The following is an 11,096-nucleotide window of genomic DNA, read 5'->3' on the forward strand; positions in this document are numbered from 1 at the left end:
TCAGATTAAAAGTAAGGGATGGAAAAATATCTATCATGCTACGGGGAGTCAAAATAAAGCTGGAGTAGTTATACTTATATCAGACAAACTTGCCTTTAAATTAAAGACAATAACAAGAGATGAAGAAGGGGATTATATAATAATTACAGGGTCCATCCATCAGGAAGAGCGAACAATTATAATAGTCTACGCACCGAATATGGGAGCACCTAAATATTTAAAACAATTAATCACAAACAGAAACAATCTTATATATAAGAATGTGCTAATAGCAAGGGACTTTAATACTCTGCTTACAACAATGGATAGATCAACCAGACAGAAGATCACTAAAGAAACAATGGACTTGAATGGCACATTGGACCAGAAGGATCTGACAGATATATTCAGAACTCTACTTCCTGAGGCCATGGAATTCACTTTCTTCTCAAGTGCACATGGCACATTCTCCAAGATAGATCACATACTGGAACATAAAGCAGCCCTCAATATATATAAAAGAATGGAGATCATACCATGCACACTTTCAGATCATAATGCTTTGAAACTTGAAATGAATCAAAGGAAAAAGTCTGGAAAACCTCCAAAAACTGGGACGTTAAAGAACACCCTACTCAAGAATGAATGGGCCAATCAGGCAATTAGAAACGAAATTAAAAATATATGGAAACAAATGAAAATGAAAATACAACAATCCAAACTCTATGGGATGCGGCAAAGTCAGTCCTAAGAGGGAAGTACATTGCACTCCAGGACTATTTCAAGAAATTAGAAGAAGCACAAGTGCAAAATCTAACAGCTCACCTAAAGGAACTAGAGGTGGAGCAACAAGAACACCCTAAACCCAGTAGAAGAGAACTAGTAATAATCAGAGCAGAAATAAACAACATAGAGACCAAAGAAACAATTAAACAGATAACTGAAACCAAGAGTTGATTTTTTCAAAAAATAAACAAAATTGACAAACCTCTAGCCAGGCTTCTCAAAAAGAGAAGAGAGAACACCCAAACAGACAAAATCATGAATGAAAATGGACTTATGACAACCAACACCTTAGAAATACGAACAATTATCAGAGACTACTATGAAAAATTATATGCCAACAAATTGGACAACTTAGAAGAAATGGACAAATTCCTAAACACACACTCACTACCAAAATTCACACGGGAAAAGAGAATATCTGAACAGACCCATAACTAGTGAAGAAATTGAATCAGTTATCAACAATCTCCCAACAAATAAGAGCCCTGGACCTGATGGCTTCCTTGGGGAATTACACCAGACATTTAAAACAGAATTAATCGCAATTCTCCTCACGCTATTCCAAAAAATAGAAATCTAAGGAAAACTTCTGGACTCTTTTTATGAAGCGAACACCATTCTGATTCACAAGCCAGAAATATCCAGCAAAAAAAGAGAACTACAGGCCAATATCCTTGATGAATACGGATGCAAAAATCAACAAGATCCTTGCAAATCGAATCCAACAGCACATAAAAAGAATTATTCCACCAAGATCAAGTGGGATTCATTCCTGGGTTACAGGGCTGGTTCAATACTCACAAATCAGTGAATGTGATACATCACATCAACAAAAGAAACGATAAAAAACATATGATCCTGTTGATAGATGCAAAAAAGCATTTGACAGAACACAGCATCCCTTCTTAATAAAGACTCTCGAGAAAGTCGGGATAGAAGGAACCTACTTAAACATCATAAAAGCCATCTATGAGAAGCCTTCAGCTAACATCATCCTCAACGGGGAAAAACTGACAGCCATCCCCCTGAGATCAGGAACACAACAGGGATGTCCACTGTCACCACTATTGTTTAACATAGCGCTGGAAGTCCTGGCATCAGCCATCAGACAACAAAAGGAAATAAAAGGCATACGTATTGGCCGAGAAGAAGTCAAACTTTAACTTATCGCAGACGACATGATTCTCTACCTAGAAAACCTGACAGACTCCACCAGAAGCCTTCTAGAACTGATCCAAGAATTCAGCAAAGTTGCAGGGTACAAAGTCAACTTGCAGAAATCGGTTGCATTCTTATACACCAAAAATGAAGCAACAGAAAGATAAATCAAGAAATGGATCCCATTCACAATTGCACAAAATACCATAAAGTACCTAGGAATAAACCTAACCAAGGATATAAGAGATCTGTATGATGAAAACTATAGAAAACTTATGAAGGAAATTGAAGGAGACACAAATAAATGGAAAAACATTCCATGAGCATGGATTGGAAGAATAAATATAGTTAAGATGTCACTACTACCCAAAGCAATCTACACATTCAATACAATCCCAATCAAAATTGCACCAGCATTCTTCTCAAAACTAGAATAAACTATTCTAAAATTTTATGGGACCACAAAAGATCCTGAATAGCAAAATAATATTGAAGAAAAAAAAAAAACAAAACGGGAGGCATCACCATCCCAGACTTTAGCCTCTACGACAAAGCTGTCATCATAAGACAGTATGGTATTGGCACAAAAAAAGACACATAGACCAATGGAATAGAATTGAGAACTCAGAATTGTACCCAAAAGTATACAGCCAACTAATCTTTGACAAAGCCGGAAAGAGTATCCAATGGACAAAAGACAGCCTCTTTAATAGATAGTGCTGTGAGAACTGGGCAGCAACATGCAGAAGAATGAAACTAGATCAATTTCTCACATCATACACAAAAATAAACTCAAAGTGGATAACGGACCTGAACATGAGACAGGACACTATCAAAATCCTAGAGGAGAAAGCAAGAAGCAAACTTCTTGACCTCTACCACAGCAATTTCTTACTTGACACATCCCCAGAAGTAAAAGAATCAAGAGCAAAAATAAACAATTGGGACCTCATCCAGATTAAAAGCTTCTGCAAGGCAAAGGAAACAATCCACAAAAGTTAGAGACAACCGATGGAATGGGAAAAGATAGTTGCAAATGACATATCAGATAATGGGTTAATATCCAAAATCTATAAGGAACTCACCAAACTCCACACCCGAAAAACAAACAACCCAGTGAAGAAATGGGCAGAACATAGGAACAGACACTTCTCCAAAGAGGACATCCAGATGGCCAATAGACACATGAAACAATGCTCAGCATCCCTCCTCATCAGGGAAATACAAAGTAAAACCACACTGAGATACCACCTCATGCCAGTCAGAGTGGTTAAAATGAGCAAATCAGCGGACTCTAGATGATGGCGAGGATGTGGAGAAACGGGCACCCTCCTACACTGTTGGTGGGAATGTAAACTGATACAGCCCCTCTGGAAAACTGTGTGGAGGTTCTTCAGGAAAATAACAATAGAACTCCCCTATGGTACAGCAGTAGCACTGCTAGGAATTTACCCAAGGTATACAGGAGTGCTGATGCATAGGAGCAGATGTACCCCAACGTTCAATGCAGCACTCTTAACAATAGCCAAAACATAGAAAGAGCCTAAATGTTCATCAACGGACGAATGGATCAAGAAGATGTGGTTTATCTATACCATGGAAAACTCCATGGCAATGAAAAAGAATGAAATCTGGCCAGGTGTAGCAACATGGATGGACCTTGAGGGTGTTATGCTGAGCGAAATAAGTCAGGCAGAGAAGGACAAATATCATATGTTTGCACGTATAGGAGGATTAGGAGGAACTTAATGGAGGACCATGGGGGAGAAGAAGGGGGGAAATAGTGGGGGAGAGGGAGAGAGGCAAACCATGAGAGACTCTTGAATGCTGAGAACAAACTGAGGACTGATGGGTGTAGGGGGGCAGGGGGGAGATGAGCATGGAGGAGAGCACTTGTGGTGATGAGCACTGGGTGTTATATGGAAACCGACTTGACAATAAACTATGTGTAAAAAAAACTATTTGTAAAAAAATAATTAAAATCAGAAAAAAATTAATAAAATGCAGAACACTAGGAAAAAAAAGCTAAAAATAGAACCATTCTATGATTGAGCAATTACACTAGTGGTACCTATCCAGAGATTACAAAAATACTGATTCAAAGTGTTACATACAGCCCTATGTTTAAAGCAGCATTATCTACAATATCCAAGATATGGAAGCAGCCCAGTGCATCAACTGATGAACGGATAAAGAAGAAATGGTGTATATATATATCTACATATTTTTCAGCTATAAAAAATAATGAAATCTTGCTATTTGTATCAAAATGAACAGAGTAAAGAGTATAATGCTAAAATAAGCCAGTCAGAGAAAGATAAATACCCTCATGGACTTTAAGAAGCAACAACAAAAAATTTACAAAGGGAAAAGATAAGAGAGAGAGGGACAAAGCAAGAAAATGACTTAATTATAGAGAGCAAACTGATGGTTAGCAGAGGGGAGATGGGTGGAGGGATCGCCAAAATAGGTAAAGGGGATTAAGAATACATTTAATGTACACTTGATGAGCACTGAGTAATATATAGAATCGTTTTTGCTTTGTTTTGTTTTTTAGATTTGTTATATCACTATATTGTAGGCTTGAAATTAATATAACATGGTGTTAACCATACTGGAATTAAAATAAAAGCTTAATAAAAAAGAAGTTTGATAGGCTATAATTCAACATACGTGTTCTTTCTCTACTGCTCAGTCTCTTTTCAATAGGAGTCCTGGAAGTAGCTCAGACTTTCCATGGTTCCAGTTTCCATGAGACAACTATTCTTCCTTTGATTCTATATATTGCCTGCCGTCTTGCTTTCAAATTCTACACGAAGGACCCATTGATGAGATCCAGAAAGGCACCTTGTGTCTTCATTTCTCAAGGTGATGGAATCTTTCTGTGGTTGGTAATTTCTTTTCTCTATTTGGCTCTTTGGAGTTCCTATCTCCTATTAAATTAACTTTCTGAATTTCTTTATCTCTTTTTGAAAACATATAAAGTGTTTTCCATTTCTATACCTGGACACTCATAAGAATCTCCTCTTTCAAAGATGAGGAAATAAATTACAGAAAAATATGTTTTGAAGGTGAAAAGTGACAAACTTCTCAAGCATTTACTTCTCATGGTGAAGGAAGAAGCAAGAGAAAAATTAGGGGGGGGGAATGCTGTCTCTAAAATCCTTGGCTTTTAATTGATAAAAAGACATCAGCGGCCATATAGCATTGAACAAAACAAATAATTACATGTCCTGGCCCATATATATGGGGTGATCTTATAGAGATCAGAAGAAATCAGTGAATATTTGTAAAACCATATTCTATCAGACAAAGATTCAAAATACACATCTTCAGGAAGATGACTTAGAAAACCACTTAGCCACAAGAAGCCACATTTTCTACAATTATCATAGTAAATAGGTAATCATGATATTGGAAAGGAAAATTATATATATTTCAGAGAAATGATTCAAGAACAATGATGGAAAAAAGTGAGAACAATATTCCAAGAAAACAGAAATATAGCTTTAATTATGAATGTTCTTAATAGAAGGCACACAAATATCTGTCTAATGAGAATTGAGAATATCTAAGAACCAATTCCTGTGTTTCTCCTATTTTTCAATTCTCTATATGTGTTTATTGATGTTATCAGGACCTTAAATCACCAAATGTTTTGTGTATTTTGATGAATTGTATTTCACAGATGATCTGATAAGAGAAATCATTTCTAGAGTTGCTTGGTTTGTCCTAATCACCATGACTAAATGAAACCTTATATATATACATAATATATATAAAATGAAATCTTATATATATATAATATATAAAATGAAATCTTTTATATATAATATGTATATATAAAATATAAATATAGGGGTGCCTAAGTGGTTCAGTTGGTTAAACATCTAACTCTTGATTTTGGCTCAAGTCATGATCTCATGGTTGTGAGATCGAGTCCATCCCCCCTCTCACATCACCTTCAGTAACCCTCTTTTTGTTCTCCATATTTAAGAGTCTCTTATGTTTTGCCCCTCTCATTATTTTTATATTATTTTTCTCTGACTCAGTTCACTTAGCATAATACCCTCTAGTTCCATCCACGTTGTTCCAAAGGCAAGATTTCATTCTTTTTGATTGCTNGGATTTGAAAAATCATATTTTAATGAAAGTTTCTGTCAATGTATTTTATTAGTAAAACTACTGCTTTGAAGTGTAAACAAATTTTATCCTTTTGACTTATCAAAATAAACACTCATTTGTATCAAAAGAAGCTAGGTTTCTAACTTCTGTTAACTATACCTGTCTATGTCTAACTATAACTATACCATGGGGGACAGGAAGTGATTATGGAATGTAGCATATTTCTCACAATGCAGTGTCTTTTTGGGATTCTCTATTCCCAATCTCTCTCTCTCTCTCTCTCTCTCTAAGCCTTCCCTACTCGTGCACCCTCACATATGCTCTCCTTCAATAATAATAATAATAATAGAAACAAAAAATAATAAAATAACAGTTTCTGCAGTGCCCTGCAGTGTAGTGTCCCCTGTTCACTAGAACCTGTTGCTTCAGCAGCATCTCCTAAGTGTTGCTTTCATCCTGTTATTGAGCCTGAGTACCATTTCCTTTCAGTCCAGAAATGTGCACTGACTTTTGTGGGCTGCATTTCTTCTCTGTGATGTTAGAAAGACCCAGATTGGCTGGTTCTGAAGGGGCATGGACTTGGGTACTGTGGGCTGATAGCAAATCTTGCATTGAGGCACTAGTCTTAGGCCAGATGTCTGAAGCATGGTGCCCACCAGGGGATTGGCACATGGAGGCCATAGCTGGGCAGGGGCTGCATGGAATAAACAAAATTTGCACCAAGCCCAACGGCCAAGGCCAGTAGGCGTGGAATGGGCATGTCCTCGGGAGAAGTCATGTGCAAGGCAGACAGCCAGCAGGCTGGGTAACAAGTGTCAGTGTAGAGTCACTTCTAGACGGTGACCGTGTTTCTCTGCTGGGGGATGGGAGAAGAAAATGCTGCCAGCTCATTTGTTCCTGGAGGAGTTCCCAAACACTCTCCAAAATCAGTATAAACAGATCTGCTCTCCATTTGTCCCCAGACAACTCTGGGCTCATGTTGCTTCCTTGTGGGCCGTGGTCTCCCTAAGGGTGGGAGCCCCACTGTTACCCTCCTGGCTAACCCAGTGCTGATTTTAATGCTCTAGGCCCCTAGTCCCGATAGTTACACAAACTCATGGAATTTATGCCCTCTGTTTTTCAACATCAGACATTACGAGGAATCATTTTTCCCACGTGAGCTCCCTGGTGGTTTTTCCACTCTGAGCTGACAACTTGCTCCCTTCTGTGGGCTCCCAACCACCACTTCCACCTTTTCTAACGTCTCTAGTGTGTCTTGTCTACACATGGTTGTGGAGTCTGTTCTTCCAGTCCTCAGATTGCTCTCTGGTTTATTGAGTAAGATGTGAGTGATATCTAGTTGGATACATGGGATGAGGTGAGCTTAGGGTCGTCATCCTACTCTCTCATTTTCTCAGTCTGTTACTAACACACACAATATTAAATCTTTCCTCCTCACCAAAATGTAAACAAGTAGAGGCAGAATCTGATAAATCTATTCTTTAATGTGTTTTTAAATCATTATTCTTTTCAAAGTTACTTATGTACATTTTATTTTCCTTTTAAAGTATTATCCCTTATTTTTAATTAATTAACTAATTAATTAATTAATTAATTTTATTTTTAAAAATTTTGATCCAAATTAATAAACATTTAGTGCAAAAATGATTTCAGGAGTAGATTCCTTAATGCCCCTTAACCCATTTAGTCCATCCCCCCTCTCACATCACCTTCAGTAACCCTCTTTTTGTTCTCCATATTTAAGAGTCTCTTATGTTTTGCCCCTCTCATTATTTTTATATTATTTTTCTCTGACTCAGTTCACTTAGCATAATACCCTCTAGTTCCATCCACGTTGTTCCAAAGGCAAGATTTCATTCTTTTTGATTGCTGAGTAATACTCCATTGTGTGTGTGTGTGTGTGTGTGTGTGTGTGTGTGTGTGTGTGTGTGTGTATCGCATCTTCTTTATCCATTCATCTGTTGACGGACAGTTGAGCTTTTTCCATACTTTGGCTATTGTTGATAGTGCTGTTATAAACATTGGGGCGCATGTCCCCCTTTGAAACAGCATATCTGTATCCTTTGGATAAATATCTAGTAGTGCAATTACTGGGTCGTAGAGTTGTTCTATTTTTAATTTTTTGAGGAACTTTCATACTGTTTTCCAGAGTGACTGCACCAGTTTGCATTTTCTTATTTTAATTAATCACATCTTTCTGAAAGGGCAGATGAAATTATATTTAAGTTCTGGAATTTCTAAATTTCTTGAAAATTAGACATTGTTGGCATCCAAAGAGTCATATTTATGCAGCATTAGAGTATTTTCTAAAAACTTTTAACATTTATTTACTTTTGAAATAGAGATAGAGAGACAGAGCACAAGCAGGGGAGGGGCAGAAAGAGAGACACAGAATCTGAAGCAGGCTCCAGTCTCTTATCTGTCAGCAAAAAGCCTGATGCAGGGTTCGAACCCACAAAGTATAAGATCATGATCTGTGCAGAAATCAGATGCTTAACCAACTGAGCCAGCCAGGCATCTCACAGCATTAGCATATTGATAGGACAGCAATTTTAGCCAAAAAATGTCAATAGGCCACATCCCTTTAATAGGTCACAGTAGACACTGATGTAAACTGAGTAAATTTGATATTGTCAGACAAGAGGAGAGGTTTTAGGATGACGTTGCTCAAAGGGGATGCAAATCCAGCTTGTTGGGAGTCATCCTTTTTATGTGGCTAGATCATACTAATCTGTTATATTTAGTAAAGTTTTCATGAATTTTGAACTCCAGAAAATCTGCAGTTAAGCTACACCTTCTATACATTTTACACATAGAATCCACTCTGTTATCTGTGCTATAATCTGAAGTAATAAAATTAATACTACTTTAATTAGATTACAGCTCTTGTACTATTTTGTCAGTACAGTCAAATAAATGATTTATGTGTTACTATTTCATTTTGTACAGGAAAGATTGATTAACCTTCTCAGTATCCTGGGGAAGAGATGTTAAGTTGTTTATTCAAATGTTTTTCTTAATACCAACATTTATAGCATAAAATAATTTAAAATAGAATTACCATATGATCTGATAAACTCACTGATGGGTATTTAAGGAAAACAAAAACTCTAATTTAAAAAGATATATAAACCCCTATATTTATTGCAGTGTTAATTACAATAGCCAAGATTTAGAAGCAACCTAAGTGTTTACTGATAGATGAATTGATAAAGATGTGGAAAAAGAAGATATGGATAGACACACATATATGTATGTATGTATGTGTGTATGTATGTATGTAATAATATAGATATATACAATAGAGTGTCACTCAGTCATAAAGAAAGATAAAATTTTGCCATGTACAAAAACTTGGAGGGATCTAATGGGTATAATGCTATGTGAAATAAGTCAGTCAGAGAAGACAAATATGCAAATCAGTGTAATCTTAGTCATGACTGAAGGCAAAACCTTCACACATACACATTCTTTGGGCCCCCTTGACTACACTGTTCCTCAGACTGTAGAAGAGGGGGTTCAGCTCAGGGGTGAAGATAGTATAGAACACTGACACTACTTTATCATAGTTAGCTGACCTGTAGGATTTGGGTCTCATATAGATAAAAATAGCATCTTCATAAAACAGTCCTATCACAGAGAGATGTGAGGAGCAGGAGTCAAAAGTCTTTTTGTGGGCTTCTTTAGAATGCATCTGGAGAACTGTGGCAAGAATGAGACTATAGGAAATCAGAATGAGAGATAATGGGGACAAGAACATTATTAACATATAACAATGTACATCAGATATTCGAAGACAAACACATCAGCAGAAGCCCAGGGGCTTCACAGGAGAAATGATTAATCTCATTTATATCACAAAACTGAAAACTTGGGATGCCTGGGTGGCTCAGTCAGTTAAGCATCTGAAACAGACTTCAGCTCTGGTCATGATTTCATGGTTGGTGGGTTTGAGCCCTGTGTCAGGTTCTGTGCTCACAGCTCTGATCCTAGAGTTGGCTTTGGATTCTGTGTCTTCCTCTCTCTCTCCTCCCTTGCTCATGCTCTAGCTCTCTCTCAAAAATAAATAAAGTCTTAAAAAATATTTCTTAATAAAAATGGAAAACTCAGGGTAGCAACAGCCTGCCATCAGCTGCCCCCAGGAACCAAGACCCCACATTCATTCTGAGGCATAATTGCCAGCTCATGAGGACAGGGTATTGCAGTGGGTGGCAAACAATCATATAGTGGTCATAGAACATGCTTGCTAAGATGAAACACTCATCCCTTCCCAAAGTGTGGAAGAAGAAGATCAGCACCCCATGGCCAGCACACGAGAAGGACTTCTTGTCAGTCAAGTTGTCAGTTGCCATTTTGGGCACAATGTTGGAGACCAGCATTATGTCTATGAAGGAGTGCTGGCTCAGTAAGAAGTACTTGAGCTGCGTAACCAGGCATCTTGATGAATCAGGAGAATCATGAGAACCTTGCCCACTGGGGAGGTGAAGAAAATTGGCAGAACAATCACAAAGAGAAATAAAGAGTTAAAGAGTCATAGGAGAAAAGAGTCATAGGAGAAAAGAGGTTAAAAGAGTTAAAAAAAAGGTTAAAGAGTCATAGGAGAAAAAAATATGAGGAGGTGTTTCCATTTTTCATAATTTCAAACAGGATGACACTGCAAAAGAAGAAATAGATGACACAGTTTTCACTATTTACAATGTTATATTTGAATTACAAATTTCTTGATAGGTGCATATTTGAAAAGTATAAACCTATTTTAAATCTTTCATCTGCCATTTGCAAAATTTTAACTTGGACATAAAATGAGCTATAACTGTTTTCTAATTTTTATCAGTTTCAACATTTTCTAAATAAATACCCCCACATTTATTATTGATTAGTTGGCATAATTAATAAATATTATTAATAAATTGCATTTATATGGTAAGTGTGTCTTTGCATCACATAGCACCAACATAAGTGAACATGAGGACATTGTAATTTATGTTTGTGCCTTGCCTTATATCATACATAGTCAATATTGTTAGAAGCTGAGATAAATTAATGTG

At 37.0% G+C, this 11,096-nt stretch overlaps 1 pseudogene; it reads right to left on the minus strand.

Annotated features, from left to right (window-relative positions):
• Nucleotides 1–6,880: 6,880 nt before the first annotated feature.
• On the minus strand, nucleotides 6,881–10,567 carry LOC144238846 (olfactory receptor 2T8-like; annotated as a pseudogene).
• Nucleotides 10,568–11,096: the final 529 nt, after the last annotated feature.

Source organism: Crocuta crocuta, unplaced genomic scaffold, assembly GCF_008692635.1.
Source record: "Crocuta crocuta isolate KB4526 unplaced genomic scaffold, BGI_CrCroc_1.0 scaffold2532, whole genome shotgun sequence".
NCBI lineage: Eukaryota > Metazoa > Chordata > Mammalia > Carnivora > Hyaenidae > Crocuta > Crocuta crocuta.